This window comes from Stigmatopora argus, chromosome 9 (genome assembly GCF_051989625.1).
Source record: "Stigmatopora argus isolate UIUO_Sarg chromosome 9, RoL_Sarg_1.0, whole genome shotgun sequence".
In the NCBI taxonomy this organism is placed as follows: Eukaryota; Metazoa; Chordata; class Actinopteri; order Syngnathiformes; family Syngnathidae; genus Stigmatopora; species Stigmatopora argus.
This window is the reverse complement of record NC_135395.1, coordinates 10,464,786-10,482,867: the sequence shown is the minus strand read 5'-3', so window position 1 is coordinate 10,482,867 and position 18,082 is coordinate 10,464,786. Positions and strand designations below refer to the sequence as shown.

Below are 18,082 nucleotides of genomic sequence, written 5' to 3'. Positions count from 1 at the left end.
ACGCTTCAGTAGGATATCATTAGAATGAACGAGTGCGACCTTATAAATAAATCCAAGCAAACCCATCATACGTCTTATTACAACATTTCTATATCATTACACAACTATGAGCCTATTAAATTAAGCAATTTGCCGCCAGCTTTCCTTTTCAGCCAGGCTGAAGGGAGCAGTGGGGGGTGAGTTCACTGCCGCTTTATATTACCTTAAGTCTGCCTTCATTAATTTACACTTTTTTGTCTTAAGTGTTACTTTTTATCTCTGTATAGTCTCATTTTTTTTACCATAGAGATTATATTGTCTGGAAAGAAAATGGTTGTTCTCCCAAATCATGGCTGATGAAACCAAACTGATATAGGGAGCCCACCCATTTTTTTTTTGGGGACATTGGTTATTTTGACAACACCCCAAAAGACATACAGCTCATCACCCTGTAAAAATCCATATAAAAGCCGCACTTGTCAAAGTGAAGGAAATAAGTCGTATCTTATAATCCAAAAATTACATATCTCACCTCTCTTAAATATCTTACCATTTCAGTTACTATGGCAGTGAGTTTATTTTTCCCTAAATCAGGATGACAGAAATCTCTCAAAAGGTGTCAAATTTGACTTGATGGTTTATTCAATTGTGTGAGTTGCTTGTTAGATCATTAATCCATTCCTCAAAACATAATGTTGAGAAGACCAAAAACGGAGAAAACACTAAATAAGCAATTAAATAGTCCCTCTCCAATTTCATCCATTTAGACTAAACAGCAGGGTTGCTGATCTAATGAGAAAGCAACGTGTAATCAACATTCCATGTAAAAAAATGGATTGGAATAGGATGCTGCTTTTTCTTAGCACCCTTAAATTGATTTCCAGGTTGCTGGATCAAAAAGCCTTCCCTGGGTTACGATCTATATATACCTCATCCATAACACGATTTTGCCAAAATGCCAACCAATAGCTCAGATGAAAGGAACAGCAGACACGTCAGGAAATGAATTAAAGTCTTCTTCCACACAGCCTTTTTTTGCTCTAGTATATCATTCCACGGTCGGCTAGAGTCGTTTAAGATCATCCGTGAGGAAAGGTCAAGCTTAAGAGATTGCATTTGTCATAGCCGGGATCCCCCGCTAAATGACTACGACGTCTCGTCAACGGGAGCCAATTGAATCAAAGTGCTGACATTTTGATGCGTATTTAGCCTCAATCGACAGTAGATTGGCGACCATGGTAAATACTTGACATCATTTTTTGTAATGGTCCTATAAACGAATTCTTCTTTCCTCCACTTTGAATGATGTGCTTCGTATTCCAAAATGTTTTATTCTGATATGATTTTTGTTTACAAAAATAGTGATGCTCAATTATTATTATTTTTTCTGAGGTCACTAGATTTTTCTTCCCCCACTACTTTTCATTGTAATGGAAAATATTTTTTGTGTTTCTCTTTACAATTCAATGGCTGCCATTGAGAGGCAGTGGAAGTCCAATCCATTCAAAGTGGAATAAACAAATGTTCATTCACTGCCACCCTCATTTTCCCTTCTGTCAGTAGCCCTTGTGAATGAATGAATGAATCAGTAAAGTACAATTTGTGGCTTTTAAGATGCATTGAAAAAGATGTAATCTGCACATCTTTCAAATGATTAAGATGTTCTTTAGTATAACATTTCAGTTGCTCCTATGTAGCTAAACTACAAACATTTTATGGGTCTGTCAGATAGAAAGACAGAAACATTCATCAAGTTGAATAGAGAAAAGCATGTTTTACCAAAGGACAAAGTACAACAAAATGCGTGTATGTGTTCCTGTGCCACCAAAGTGGATGTTTACGGAGATACCAAGCCAAAGCCTGACTCATTATACTACATTTCATACATTATACATAACATTGTGACATGCAAACAACTCATGCAATTCTTCTTGGCTATGAAGTAAAGGCACCATACGCAATATAATACGTGGCAGATTTATTGGAAGGATTCTCATTGTCTGGCCGGAAACCAAGCAACATCACCAGCACCCATGAAATTGAAGTTTCATTAGATTGACTCTGAAGAGGTGATAAAAAAATCAGGCAGTGTGGACACATTTTCACAGTGGTCACTCTGCTGAGTTCTCAGAACTCGCTTATAATGATATTATGCTGTTAAATTTATGTATTGCTTTTCAAAAGTCCACATGATTATTTCAGGCAAAATTCTCATTCATATAACAGCATAACAGTACAATTCCAGTTAAATCATCTTAATAGGTTACATAATTTTTAAAAAAAATCTGCACTACTGTTATAAGAAATCTAATGTCCAGTGTGTGTCTTGTCATAAATTTTCTACTTCATGAAAAGACAAAAACTATGACAAAACATTTTTTATGCGCTAGACTGAACCCAACAATAGTGACAAGTGTGGTACTCCTCGTAGTAGAAGTATTAGTTGTAGTAATGTTTGTAGTGACAAATTCACAATAGACATCTTAAACAGATGTTCATTTTTCTATCCAGCACACTCCCATCCATTCATTCCAAAGCTTAGATAACATCCAGCGGATTCAAATGCGCTATAATGATCATATGTTCTCTTACAGAGCACTCCAATCACCACATCTTTCACTCTAGGGCTCGCTGTACATGAGTCAGTGTTTCTCTTCATCCCCGCAATCACTTGTAAAGCATGGCCAGGTTCTACAAAGCCACCCTGAGATGTGTTTGCTGTATTTCCATAAATCAACCCCAGCACAATCCCGTTTTGATCGCATGCAAAACCCTCTTTAGCCCCTGGCTACTGACCATTTGCAGCCACCTTGCCCAGTTGGCTTGAAGAGGTAACTAACTACATGTGATGAGTCTGCTCCGCGTTTCCAAGATATGGGCACATTTGGCGAAAACACAAGCTGTTGATTGGAAAGGGAAAGCTAGTAATCATTTTCACCCAATCCCGAGGATTATACAGCCAAAGAAAAAATATTATCATTGTTCCTGAAATGCCAGATTCTGCATCCCTTTATTTATTTAATATTATTTAAATTTTGTAATGTATTTAATTATTTAGGGTTTGTTTTTCATTTCCCAAGGTTGTTTACCCATTCGCTGTGGAGGCAGTGTCCAATTAAGAATATGTTGGGATGTGCTATCACATTGGAATTGCTGATGTTGATCCTAATCAGCTCATCACTTGCAAGGCTTCGGGGACAACACTTTTATTTTTGGATCTGATTTATTAACTGTAAAAACTTCTGTCAGCTATACATAGTGCATGGATGCATACGATTTCATAGGAGAAACTGCTTAGGCAGATTCATGTATAGCTTTATCACATGGCTTATTGTGAGAGTAAGCCTAATGAAAATTGATAAAACCCTAAGATGTTATCCATTGCTATGCTAACGTACGGTACTGCAAGATAGTAACATGAGTAGAGAAAGTTTGGAGGAAAATTGAATCCTCTAATCAGGTTCTAAAGAGAACTGATAAAATTCTAACAGTGGATGTCAGAAATTAAAATGGTTTTCTGGTGTGTGTGTGTATGTGTGTGTGTTATCATGCCCTTGAGCAAAACATTAACCACACCAAATCTTCAGGACAGGCTACTTGTCGACTGTTTTTAGTGTCTTTTATTAAAAGCAATCAGACGCAACCCTGAGGGCTGAGAATATGATTGTGTTTAATCAGCCATCTAGGATCACTTTATTATTGCTCTATTGATCGCTGATGTGAGGAATGACATTGGCTCGTCATTCTGTACCTTTTAATGCAATTTTAAATCTTTACTATTTTGGCATTAGATGTTAAAAGACTTTGACCAGTATTTCTACAATTGCTAGTACTAATAATACTCTTACTATAGCCAGTATACCAGTATTGATTCCAATATCAATTACAGTTTGAATGTAATGTATGTGATTATATATTCTAAGACATTTTGCGAGCACAATGAAAAAAAAGCACAAACCACAATGCTGATTCTCACGTTTTTTTTTTGGCTGCTCTCTTTCTGTTTGAGAGGAGAAGGTCAGGTCAAAGAACCACGGGGGCGCTTATTTCCAGCGACTGCTTCTGCCCCTCAAGCATTTGCACTCCATGTCTTATTTATTCCAGTAGGAGTTGTCTAAGCTGTGGTCTAGACTGGACTCAGAGTTCAAGCTTTATTCGTGGAGGACTGAGTCAGAAAGATTGCTTGTGGTCGTAGTCTGCATATCATATCCTGGGATTTATTACTTATTGTGTTTATTCATTTATTTGCCCTGAACTCACCAATAGAACATGTTTTGGTAGAAAAAAATCATTTTACAAGGTGAAGAGATGTAGTATATAAAATCAACTGCTATCCCACTAGATGTTTTATGTTGTGGCAACGAGTCTCTGAAAACCCGGACAATAAATCGTATGACAATAAATTGTGTGACAATAAATCGATATGGTGATGTAATGATACTACGTATCCTAATAAGTTATCAGTTTGGTAGCACCAAAAATTGATGCATCAATTTGAGAGGAGTCGCTGTTTGGTAAAGAAATCAACAGGTTGCTACCAAAATTGTCAGGACCATATCAATCAGGATACAAAGTGTCGTGATCGTGTGCGGTCGATTGGTCGCCGGTCTTTTGGTCGCCGGTCTTTTGGTCGCCCCGACCGCGACAACGGGCGACCAAAAGACCGGCAACCAAAAGACCGGCAACAAAACAAGGAAATACAACACGGTCTACGCATCAATAAAAGCCAACAATGGCCATGAGCAGTTTCACTGAGCCGACGTGTGAGTGTATCAGAGTTTGTATGTACATGCGTTGTCCCTTTAAGAAGCTACGTCAGTCAGGGTCTTAACAAGTTCTTCAACAAAAAACAATAGAAGTCCGGGAAATTTTGAGCTTTTCTTTAGCCTAATAATTACTAGGGCATTAAGTATAACTAAATAGTAATTCGCAGTTTGTATTTAGGGAATTTGAGCAACGATTTAAATGGTAATTATCACTTACCCTCCGGGCGACCAAAAGACCGGCGACCAATCGACCGTGTACCGTCGTGATATGCTTCCATACTGATACATTGTCACACCTCTACTCTCTGGTGCCTAATGATTTGACCAATGGGGCTTTTTTCCTTGAGAGGAATCCTCCAATTGCCATTTGTTTCAAGTGTCACCGAGTTAATATTAATCTTTTCTGTCATTATTTCCACATCTTCAATTTACAAATTTATGCTGCTTTCATTATCTAGCTTCTCTGTCTTGACACTCTCTTTAAACTTTTGATCCTCGTCGCCATATTCTTTTATGCAAACTTTACACCCACCGCCTGCAAGAAAAAGTTTGTCCTGACTCGTGGCTGACATTTACGCAACCTTTTGAACTAAATTCCCCCCATCATTCTGTTCCCTCCGTGTTGTCTTTTTTTTCTTTGTCTTTTTGTGTATGAAACACACTGTCGAGTATTGGATGAGCTTCTTGTCTAGCCTGTTGGAAGAGACACAGATAGAGACAAGGAAATCGCTGAGGGCAATTTAATTCTTTTCATAAAGGCTGTATCGCGCTCGAGGCTTAGTTCCTATCTTACTCAATGCATGTAGCGAGGCATGTCTGTTGTCCTTGGTATCCAGCTGAAACTAATAGCATGATGCGGCATTATCACCGCAGTAGAGCAGCACTAATTGTGGTGAGTTATAGGTGATATAATCTATGGAGTTATTGCACTCTACCCATTTTGTTTCTCTAATCGTACACAAGTACATGAAAAATGGTAGTGATAGAAATGACTAAATATCAACCAAAAATGAGGAAATGTTAAAATAACAAAATCATAAAACAATGAGTAACATAGTTAAGTATCAAACATGTATTTAAAAGTAAGGTTTTATTAATAGAAATGATGATCCCTAATTAGACCTTGTACTTTACTACTGCATTTTATTTAACATGTTTCAATAATACTTTTTTTTTCTTTTCAGTTTAAAAAAAATCAGTTTTATTCTTGTTTATTGTATTTAAATTTAAACATTTTAATTGATTTTCTGTCTTTTCTATTTAGGAATTTGCAATTTAATTATATATACATATACAATATACCTTGTTCTTTTCAAGAAACATCTATATTTGTTTTCTTAAATGAAACATCAGTAGTTTGTCTGAAATGGTTACATACATCACTTTTCCAAGTCTAGAGCTTGTTTGTCTCCGACTTTAACCTGTGACAAAAACTGTCTGATACCGAAAAAATAAACACGAGAATATATCTGCCATGACACCAGTACTATTCAGTTTTCCACCGTAGAATGTAATGGACTCTGAGCATCGTTGCTGTCTACACGCAGGACCATAAATCGCATCAAAGCATGGAAAGAAATCTGAATCTGCTGGGATGCAGTGAGAATAAAAGAGCACGCACACACACACACACACACACATACAAAATCCCCCAGTATTCTCACACAGTGACACAAATCGAGTAAACCTTTCTGTGAACTGCCACTGCAGCAACACCTGTTCGTTTCAGAAAGAAAAATAGGCAAGATGTTCCTTTGAAAGGACAGAAAGACATGTGAGTGACTTGAGCCGTGTCGGCAACTATGTCCTTTTGTTTCCCCAGCAAAGAACTTCGCTTAGGTGGAATTGATCCAATCCCGGAACCCTGCCATTTATATCGGCACTTTCTTGTTTGATCTGTGGTTGTCAAATAGAAAAATGACTCGCTCACAAGCCAAGCGAATTGCCACCTTTAAAACTGTAATCTCAAAATTCACATTTGAAACTCTCTCGTTTAGAAAAAAAGTAGAATGAAGTTCAATTAAAAAAAATTAAAATAAAAACTATTGATTCACTCACTGTGATTAGCTAGCCACCGGTTCAGGATGTCCCCCCACCTGGTGTCCATAGTTAGCTGGGATAGGCTTCAGCACCACCCGCGACACTTGTGAGGATAAGCAGTTTAGAAAATGAATGAATGATTGGCAATCAAATAGAAAATTGCCATCATGATTTACTTTTTTCTTCAGTTTAATGAATTTTATCTGTAAAACTGTGCAAATAACATTGATAACTATCTACATTGTTTAGTATCTAAGTCCTTGTAGAAAATTGGCAGCCTCATGCTCAGATCTAGTTGACCATTTCTTTCTCCACCTGAGCTATTTAACAGATAAGCCCCACATACTCATCCGGTGGGGAGCCTAATTAAGCCTTTTCTTCAATTAAGCAGCCCCGCAAATTGCCGCGTGGCAACATGCTTAAAGCACTCCCAGCAGTAGATGTGCAGCTGCACATTTAAAGAACCATTTGTGCCGATTATGTGGATTTCTTTCATTTATTTTGCCATGATACAATTGAGAAAAGATAGTAAACACTAATTAGCCGGAACTAGCTAAATCCTTGTTGAATCAACAAAACATTTAATAATAAAAGGTTTAAATATTAAGGCTTTCAGGGAAGTGCAACATCAGTAGATTGTTTATATACACAGGAAACAAATAACACATGGGATATATGGATTTCAATAATTTACAACTAAGTGCTCAAATAATTCAAACAGTAAATGATATTTTATGTGGATTTAATTTCATTTCAAGACATTTGACACTTAAAATATTTGTAGAGCACCTGACTGGTCATTAAAAATTAAATATTAGCAATCATTATTATTATTTTTCAATTGCTACGTCGTTATTGCATTCCTTATATTTTAGATTCATAATTAAAAAGTGTAAAAAAAATACAATGTTAATAAAAAACAAATTTAACTTGAAATTATAAACAAACACTGGTTTTGGCCCCAAGTAACACTCTAAATTAAATTTTTTTTCTCCGTTGTATTTAAGTAATTCTATACCATTAACGAGGCTCAACGTCCAATCCATTTTGACCAGCAGGGGAGAATGAACATTTGTTTGTTGATTCGCCCCTCCCAGTCAAAATGGATGGGACCCCCATAGCCATAAATGTTTGAACACATATCAGAGGTCACTTTGGCCCTCGATAATTTTTTTTACGATTTGTCTTTTGACAGATATTCTCTTTTGATCTAAATAAGATTTTGGCAGGTGTTTGCTGTCAAATCCCCCCCAAACACAATCAATGAGAGCATTAACTGGTTGGCAGATAGTAATCTCAGAGACATCATCGATGTAGCAAAAGCAGCAGAGGTGGCCAGGACTTTTTCACAGAATGTTGCCAACCTTCATCAATCACATGTCAATAGGCTGACATCTTGGAATTTTTGTGTCTGTCAAATCCTCCCGTTTTGACGTTGCTCAATATGACCCAGTTTAAACTGATTTGGGGGAAGAAAAATTACATTTTCAGACTAGAAGACTGCTTTTGTCCTCCGATTTATACAAAAATAATATGGATGATATACGTTGTTATATCATGACACAATCATCAGCCTTGTATCGTAAATCAACAGACCTTAAAAAGCTTCCCGGACATATTTGACAAATTACTACTATTTTTGGTGTGCCTAAGAAACAAAACTGCAATTGTCGCTTAAGGGTAAGTTAAACCTTTTCTGGTTCAATGGTTAAAATGTGACGATTCAACTGGCAAAATTGGGTTACTACCCCCCACCCAACCGACAGGTCAGTTTGATTCATATTACAGAGAAAAGGAAATGTGATAAAGTTTAGAAAAGGCATTGATTCAGAAGTTTCTCAAGTTGAAACCTTGAAAATTCTCACTCGCTTGTCTTTCCACATTACAGCAATAAAACAACCAATTGATGCAGTTTCACTGTTTGAGCGGAAAAATGATCCAAGTCGCTCATGCGAGGGCTGCACCTTTGTCTACCGCTCTTGCTCGAACTGACATTTCTTAACTTAAGATTGTTTTATTCCGGACAGCAGCACAATTTCTGCAGCTGACTTGGTCCAAGTGGGCGAACTCACTCGTCAAGTCAACTCTCATTTACTTCTGCTTTTCAGCCCGTGGCCAGGAACCTGCGAGGATTGTCCCACGCAGCTCAGGTCTCAAATCAACTTGAATTCTGACCTCGAGAAGCCTCACTGGTATGACAAATTTACTTGCCATTTGCTTTTCACGTGCTATCAATTGTATTTTATGGGAAACTCAGTTCATTTTTTTTAATATGATGGTGTCATACTAAATGTGCATATGCACCTTTTAAGTCAGGCTTAGGGCTTCAAAGAAATTTTTAGGTTATAATTTTAAACCAGTGCTTCCGGGTTGCAACTCCTTTTTCGAATTAAAATTCCAAATGATAAATTTAAGAAAAGATTAGCATTCTAAACTATGGCCACATGTTTATAAGTTAGGATCTCAAGGCAGGTTTAGTCTTTCAAATTAGGTTTTAATGCCAGAACAAGATTAGCTGAGTTTCAAGATGGAGTCTGTTTTTCACTCGCTAATCAAAGTTAGGTGTTACGTTTACCTCAGCTGCGGGGCGGAATGGAACCCAGAAGCAGGAAGCAGTCTAAGGAGACTCCCCGATACTTGCAACGCTTTTACCGGTTACTAACTGTTGCAGAAAAATGGCATGGAGGCCGATCATTTTGGAAGGACAGAACTTTTGGCTCTCCACTGCTTTGTTGTCAATACTACTGAAACCAGTATCAACAATTCCATCCTCGTGCCTTGTAACTAGGCATTTCACATCACTTTAATCTTTCTTAATAGCTGTTTTATTCGCTGCAAATCCCTCATGAGATTTTCTCTTCTCTTTTTTTCCCCTTTAATGCAGCCTTTGGCATAAACAGTGCGACTAGAAATAGGACTCAGTGACTCACAGATTAGTTTGATGTGCAGAATGCTAACTTGGAACGCTCAAACAAGGACAGAAAGGAACAGAGAACATCGGAAAGATGAGCTTAATAATAAAGCCTAGCATGCGGTGGATTTTTTTATTGATAGCTGTGATACAAAACGGACATGGCCTCATGGAGTGCTTATAACTATAGAGTGGCTCTTTGGCATTTATTTCAATTTCATTGCACTCTTGCCATAAAATATAATACAGCTGATGTATTTGTACTCACAAAACATTTATTTTGCATAATACAAACTATAATACAACAGATGTATTTGTACTTACAAACCATTTATTTTGGCGTAATAGTAATTTCTTGCAGCAATAATGTTAGTTATTTAACTCATTTATTGTGAGGGCTGGAATGACGAGTACCAGCTTTCACAGTTCACAGTTGAAATGTGTAGGGCTGGTCTAAAACCATATAGAGCAATTAAAAATGATATTTTACTCTCAGTTCTCACGGTTTAAAATCATAAAGAGAGAAAGAAAAAAATGAATGAGAAGATCAATGCCAAAAAGGCACATTTTGGGGTGAAAAATGCTAGAGGTGAAACCTGAATAAATGATGTCTGTATTTAAAAAGTATTGTCGTTGAACACACCGCATGCTGTTCTTCCATCTGTTCATTCGTGACAAAGTAGCTTGTTGAGAGATTTTTCCATCTAAATTGTTTTGCTGACCCAACGTGAGGCATGTAGTGCGTCAAACTTGGAGATTTGAGAAAGCAATTTTTTTTTCAAATTACGTTTTAAAGGTCAAATGGGTGTTTGCTAAAAGGAGGGTTAATAGCAAATGTTTGGGATTGTACTCCGATTTTATCTAACCTGTAATTTGGGTCTCGGTTAAGGTTTCAATACAGGGTGTTTGGGTTTGAAAATGGCAAGAGGGATAAATGTTAGATAAAAGCATGATAAGAGTTTTAGTGGCGTAAAAAAAAAAATCACCTTTAGTTTCTTTACATGTGAAGAAAGTGTTGTTTTTTTTTTCTACTTTATTATGGAGTCATATTAAGGTCAGTTCTCTGAAGTTAACCTTTCAGTGCAGGCACCTTATTTTTATGCATTTCAATAATTGAGCATGGGGAAAAAAATGCAAGTAGGGCTTTTCCACACCTCAACTCTGGCTTTTCACACTGAGGCAGTTGTTGGCCTACTTCACCTGTCACACGATGTTCTCGTCACAACGACATCTCACCTGACTGCGCTTTTCTTTCCACGTCACTAGAGAGTCGATTGTATGTCGATGGCTTTTCAACCACAAGTCATGGTTCAGGTTTTAAGCAATGGTTTCTTACCCAGGAATTTGAAACAGTTACGGCTTGCTCTTCATATCCTACTGTTGCTCAAAACAGGAATTTGAACATTTAATCCTGCTTTAAAAGGCTAAATGTTGTTTATGACTAAATAGCAGACATAACACCACTAAGTCCAAATTTGATTTTCAAAGTTTAATTGAGAACTTTCTTTGAAACCGTAAATATTGCATATTATTCCAACCTTTACCTCAGACTTCAAACCCTTATTTGAAGTCCCAATCTGGGCTAATTTGAGACGTACTACGGAAATCCTATCTTGTCTTAAATTTCCAATTTGAATTTTTTTCATGAAACAAGAAAAAAAAATAGCGGCTTATTGTCTTGAAATTTCAGTGCATCTATTTCATTTTGGGTTTGTGCCTGTTACCATGGAAATGCAGCACTCATAGGCCCTGATATAAGATGAATGTGACTCCTTAATGCTATGAAATACACGGCTTGGGGGCGTGATGATGGATGCAATGGACTACAATCAACCTCCTCCGCCATTTAATGGTTTGTAATCAACAGACAGAGCCGTGACAACGAGGGTCATGGCCCTCGTCTCTTCTATTTTATTCTCATTACTCTATCGAATGAAAGGTGACAGGAACCACCTACTTGAGTCGGTGGATGAACCAGTCTCTTTCTGTATCTTTATTCACCTTTAAGGACATTTCTGCATTTGTATAAAAAATGGTGCGTGCATGCTTTCCGTGCCATAGACAGTTTGTCCCAATGGGATACGTCCAGTTGATTGGTAGCATTTTAGAGGTAGTTTTGGGATCCTTGGAATGGTTTCGGGCAAGGGTGTCAGACTCCAGTTGGTTCACGGGCCGCTTTAACGTCAACTTGATTTCACGTGGGCCGGACCATTTTAGATATAATATTTAGATTTTTTTTAATAAATGGATTAAAAGAATTGAATTAAAATCCCTGAATATTCAGTTTTTTATAGATCTAAAACAATGTTTATTTTAGCTTTTTTTAAATATATTTTTAGATTTGACAAAATGATTTTTGAACAAAAAACACAGAAAAAAATGATTAAAAAATTACAATTATTGATTTAAAAGGGGGAAATCAGGAAATTTAATATACATCTATACTCTTCATTTTAATTTGAACCTAAAACAGAAAGTCGGCACTCATGATTTACTTTCCCGGGGCACACAAAATGATACGTCGGGCCAGATTTGGCCCCCGGGCTGCCACTTTGACACATATGGTTTAGCTGGTTTCACATATAAATTTGACTCTACTTACAAAAATTGATAGTTATAAAAAACATTTCTGGGATGAATTATTTTGTATGTACTCCCTGATGCCGATGATTTCATTTGAGTGCCATATCGTTACCAATACTGGTTTGGTATGAGTGCAACACTAACAAAAGTAGTGTCATAATATTAGCTGCATTGCATCAGCACTCATGCACTTGAAGGTAAATTGCTGTTGCTGTATCTGTTCGCAAACCAGCTTAATCCAATGAAAGAAATGTTTGACTTGACCAAGCGAATAATTGTCATGAAATGCGTCCTAAAAGAGGTCAAGCGTGGCATAAACACATGCGCTTTCGAATGGATCGCATTTCTTTAAGTGGAAGCATCCATCAAGCGCCAGATGTTGCATCGTCGCCCTACTGCGTCAGGAAACGCTTACATTTCTGCCTCTGCTAAATGGATCGCTTCATGCGTGGCAAGGCGTATGTCTTTAAGGGCCCATTCAAAGCATTTGTGCCCAAATGTTGTGGTTCACTCTTGATGTTATGTAAAGCTGAAATGTACTACAGTAAAATCAAGGTGTTACCGTATTTCCCAAACTATAAGTCTCTCTTTTTTCATAGTTTGGCTGGGCATGCGACTTACGTTTATTTTCTTCTCAGACCACCGACAACCTGTTATGTTGTTGTTTTTTTGCTGTTCTTATCTGAAAAACTGCTATGTTAATAGATGCCTATTTGGGCAGTTTTTCTTCATTTTACTTTTGTTAGCTTAACCTATGTTTCCTCTTGATTTCTGATAAAATTGGACCTCCAAAAATATGCAACATTCCAGTACAGTTGCACATACAGTTAACATACATTTTCAGAATTATTATCTTGGAAATAAATTTATTATCAGATATTTAATATACTTGAAACACAAAAACACCATGGCTAGTTTGACATCACAAAAGAAAGCTTAATAATAAATACGACAAATATACAAAATATGAGCGGTAGAGGTAAAACAAAAAAACAAAATTAAAAAAAAACAGCTCAGGCCTTGGACATCATTGGTATTGAACATTAATTATGATGGTATATGACAGTCAAGCACTCCAAATGTATTTTGTACTCTGAATGAGATTGTAAAGTATGCATAAAGTTCATTTTAAAACACGGGTGAAAACATTTAGGACTGTGATTTCCCTTCCTACAAGGCACTGAATTCACCATGTTTAAAACAGCTAATAACAGAAAAAATAAATTCATATAATGTTTTGAAACGTGTCAAAATCCAAAAAGAAAATGCAATAAATAGACGGCAACCTTTAATTTTCTTGAGAATTTCTAAATATTACTAGGAATAACTATCAAACATGGAAGGAAGGACTTTCTGCAGAAAGCAAAAAATCACATGAATGTATCAAACATTTGTGTACGGCGCAAGGAGGCGGCGTTTGATAAAAAATAACCGCATCACCTTTTTGCGAGAAACGCCTTAGGGGAGCAAAGCTACTGGGATTCATCAGACTGTGCGGCGACCAGCTTGCTGACATTCCTGTTTAGCGGAAAGGCAGAAAATATCAGTGACGGATGGCACAGTGGGACACACGCCATTGCCGTTAGGAGGGCTCAAATGAGAAACTAACAACATGGAGAACGGCACATGAAGACTCAATTGAAATCAAATTTGAAATGTATTCAAGTCAAAAGCTTGTGATAAAAAAGAGCTCACTTCTACTTTTCAACAATTTAGCTCAAAACTCTATAAGTAATTAAAATGCCCTCACTTCACTTTTCTCTTTTTTAAAGTACAGATCTTTTCACGAGCCCATGCGTAAGCACCAGCTCTGTTAAAGCGCTCTGCTGATGAAGAAAAGATTAAAAGCAGAAAAGATAAACTGTAATAAGGGCAGGAAATTAAACTAACCTTCCTGAAGTGAAGCAAGGAGATGAAGTTAATAAGCCTTACCAAGCTGCTGCGTCATGGTGTAGAGGTTCACTTGCCTGACTTTGGTGCAGGAAGGCGTGGGCTCGATTCCCGCTGGTAGCAGTACTATTGTGAGTGCGCTTAAACATTTGTCTCTCTGTGTGGCGACCGACTGGCGACCGGTCTAGGGTGTAGTCTGCGTTTTGCCTGGGATAGGCTTTGACAACCCTTGCAAGGATGCGCGGTTCTGAAAATGAACCTTACCAAGCTACAAAGAAAAAACTTGATTTGAATGTGGAGAGTTGAGGCAGAGAGTTGAGGCAAATCCAACAGTTGACAGTTAAAGAAATGTTTAACTTTTTGTACAAAACTTGTATTATTATTATTATTAATAATATTATTATTATTATTGTTTTATGGATAAGTGCTTATCCCACAGATTTTTAGATAGAGTTTCAAAGTAGGGATTCAAGACCAAATTAGGCATACAAATTTGTGTTTTAAACATGGATGAGTTAGCAAAAAAATGGATTTTACGCCAGGAACATAACATAGCTTTTCACATATTAGATGGTCTAATAGGCTTTCCCTGACATTTTTGTGGACTCACTTGCACTTACTGTTGTAGTGCTTCTCAGTAATTAAGTCTTGTGTCCTTATAATATTTGTTGTTATTGTGCCTTATTTATTATATTACTACAGTGACTCTAACTAGTGGAGACAATGTCTACATTTTTCTACCATACTTGACCAAGAGAGATGATTCCAACTCTGATTTTGGCAACATTTTGTGTTTACTGACAACAATGTTTTCAAAATGAGCTCCCTATCATTCTGGAGACAGTAATTCAACCCTGACGCGCTAACTTGCAGAGGCGCTCCGCTTTAATAGGGTACACTAAGTCTCCCCTTTAATATTTCAAGAGGTGAGGTCAAGATCACGTTAACTCTTCACGTGAAAACATTACACTTTTAGCTTTATTGGCGTTAACATTTGGAAGTTTTTAAATCTAAAGAAAATGATGGCAATATTTGCACTTTAGCCTCATTCATTTGTACACTCAATCAATACACTCCCCCATACTTTGTTGAAACTCGGAAATGAATGTAAAACATTCGAGTCGCAGCAGCAGCACATATTTTTAGACTTTTGGATGGCGACACATTTGTGAGATCGCTGACCTTATCAAGAAGCGCTTGGCAATTATTTAAATGTATCCTATGTAGACATAAGTGCATAATTCCACATTCCCGCTCTTGACACATGGTGCACATTGACTATTCATATTGGAGACGGCCTTGACAATGCGACCTTGAAATAATGACTAGATTTAGGCTATGCTGACAGATGGCACCAGGATCTGTACGTGGTATACATTTGATTTCTGAGTCTTGACGTGACGTTCCCTCGTCCGATGCCCTATTATAGCACTAGTACGCGCTAGTGGTCCAATTAATTTTAAGTGGAAGGATTGGGACCTTATAAACAAACCTAGACGACGCCCTTTCAATGGCAAACCCTTGGTGACTGTCAATACTCAACATCTGATCTCATTTGAATGTTTGCGTCATTTAAAATCTGTGGAGGAAAAAAAAACGAGTAATTATGTTTCTCTGGTTTTATAAGTGAAGTTATTATCACAGCAGATGTAGTGATCATGAGTGTGGACGTGCGTGTGTGCATGCCGTATTACTTTAATCAGGCTTGGTGTTTTTATTCTCTACAGATTTAATCACACATTTATTACTACATCTGTCGTTTTCCACATATATTTAATCCAAAAGGTTAGAGGCAAAAGTGGACAGGATAAATAGCTAAAGCTAACAGTGCATGTTAAATAGAGGGAAGATGCTCCAGGGTTAGGTGCACAATGTGAGCTGGTCTATTGACGCATGTTCTGTACTTGAGCAGGCGGCTGCTTCCTTTCCAAGTTGTAATCTCCCAGGACAGTTGGGTGAGAGTTTTGTGAGCTCATTCTCACATGTGCACTGTTACGTGTGGATAATGAATGAAAAGCTTCTTCCTGCTCCTTCACTGTACACTAATTGGTATCAAAGGGCCAAACATTGTCAATCCACAAACAGGCTATTTTATTTGATCTATTTTGTTCCCCTATCTAAAATATCCGAGTACCAAAAATGTTTTTGTTTTGTTTTGTTTTGTGCTTACAGCTTCCAATTCAAAATAATTCCATAAAATACTGTACATTTCAAAGAGTACTGAACTTGAACTGTGCTTCATTTGTGGACATTCATATTTTGAATATTGTATATTATTCTTTAAAGGTATTCCTTATATATATGTGCGTGTACAGTGTTCAAGCAGTTTAATAAGAATCTGAATAAAAAATAAATAAAAAACAACCAAATTATTTAATTTAAAGCACTCTTTTCGATAGCACCTCAAGGTAAAATAAAATTAATAAAAATAGAGATTTAGGACTTCTTTAACTTCCCAATAGCTCACTGGAATATCACTCAAATCTGGATAAACTCTTTGACTAAGCAACTAACAATGTGCTTGTTAAATCAGTATTAACCTTACGACATCTTTTGCTGCGAACATAAAAGCAGCGTAGCGGAGACGGGGTATTTTTATGGGCGCTTCGCTCGGTGGTGTTTAGCGTAAATAATGAAGGTATGTGTATTTTATTACACGTTGACTGACGGCGTAGTTCGGCGCATATTGACTCGATTGCTGCGAAATTGTTTTGTCAATTTTAATTTTTATGTCATTGGCTCGTGCCATTCAATTGGATTTGTAGTTGAAATAATCAGCTGAGTGTTTTCTCTCAAAGTCGGCGGGGGTCCTTTCAGATAGGCGGCTGGACTTAGAGGCTTCAATTTATCGACGAGAGACAATAATTTAAAGGGCTGCTTAGTTGTGTAGTGTTTTACAATTCGAAGTTTCAGATGACAGTTGTTGGGTTAAGATTACTAGTTTAATTCATGACTGCCGTATTTTCACGACTATAAGGCGCACTTAAAAGTCTTAAATTTTCTCCAAAATAGACAGGGCGCCTTATAATCCAGTGTGCTTTATATATGGAAAAAAATTAAAATGTGTCATTCATTAAGGGTGCGCCTTATAAATGTGGTGCGCCTTATAGTCATGAAAATATGGTAATTCAACTAAAGAGGAAGAGTGGTATGGATGGATAAATGGCTTTGGGGTGTTTGTCCAATATTGCTGAATCAAGAGCTTTTTTGCAGTTACACTACATGCTTGCTTTACACACCGTTTCTGTCTTCATGCTGTGACATTTTTAGGCCCTTTGGGCTCGCTGTGGTCCCGCAGAAGTCATTTAAGCATGAGAGCGACAGTAAAGAGAGAGCGGAGTAATGTTTGGCTTTGGTTGACGGTTAGAGTGCAGCACAGGGAGACGCTAGAAGACAGCAGTGCTCCATCAAAGCGAAGGAAGCAAACAGTTATGATGAAAGCTAGTCATTTTCAGACCTTTCCCAAAACACGACAAATTTTGGTCATTAACGCCAGAAAATGGCTTGTTGACGCTCCTTGGAAGTTAGAAATATTTAACCACCCAAGCCTTTTTAGCTCGGGAATATGAACTTTGGAAGTCACTTCTATCACAAGACAAGAAGTACAGATTTAAAAAGCCTTGCCCAGGAAGACAATTTGAGCAAATCTATTAAGGCAAATGTGTAGACGGCAATATAGTATTAAAAGAAAGAATCTATCCACGTTTTCCATATCGCCTGTAATGTACAGCAGTGACCGATGGTACACGGTTGATTGGTCGCCGGTCTTTTGGTCGCTGATCTTTTGGTCGCCGGTCTTTTGGTCGCCCGTAAGGTTATTGATAATTACCATTTAAATCGTTGCTCAAATGCCCTAAATACAAACTGCAAATTACTATTTAGTCATACTTAATGCCCTATTAATTATTAGGCT

At 37.3% G+C, this 18,082-nt stretch overlaps 1 protein-coding gene across 2 annotated transcripts in view; it reads left to right on the top strand.

The window, feature by feature from the left end:
* Positions 1-18,082, top strand: part of lingo2 (leucine rich repeat and Ig domain containing 2) — a 185,541-nt gene that overhangs the window by 109,814 nt on the left and 57,645 nt on the right. For both annotated transcript variants that reach the window (XM_077608854.1, XM_077608853.1), the window contains one exon: positions 8,894-8,977. The gene's annotated coding sequence lies outside the window, so the exon portion shown is untranslated. The remainder of the gene's footprint in view (positions 1-8,893; positions 8,978-18,082) is intronic.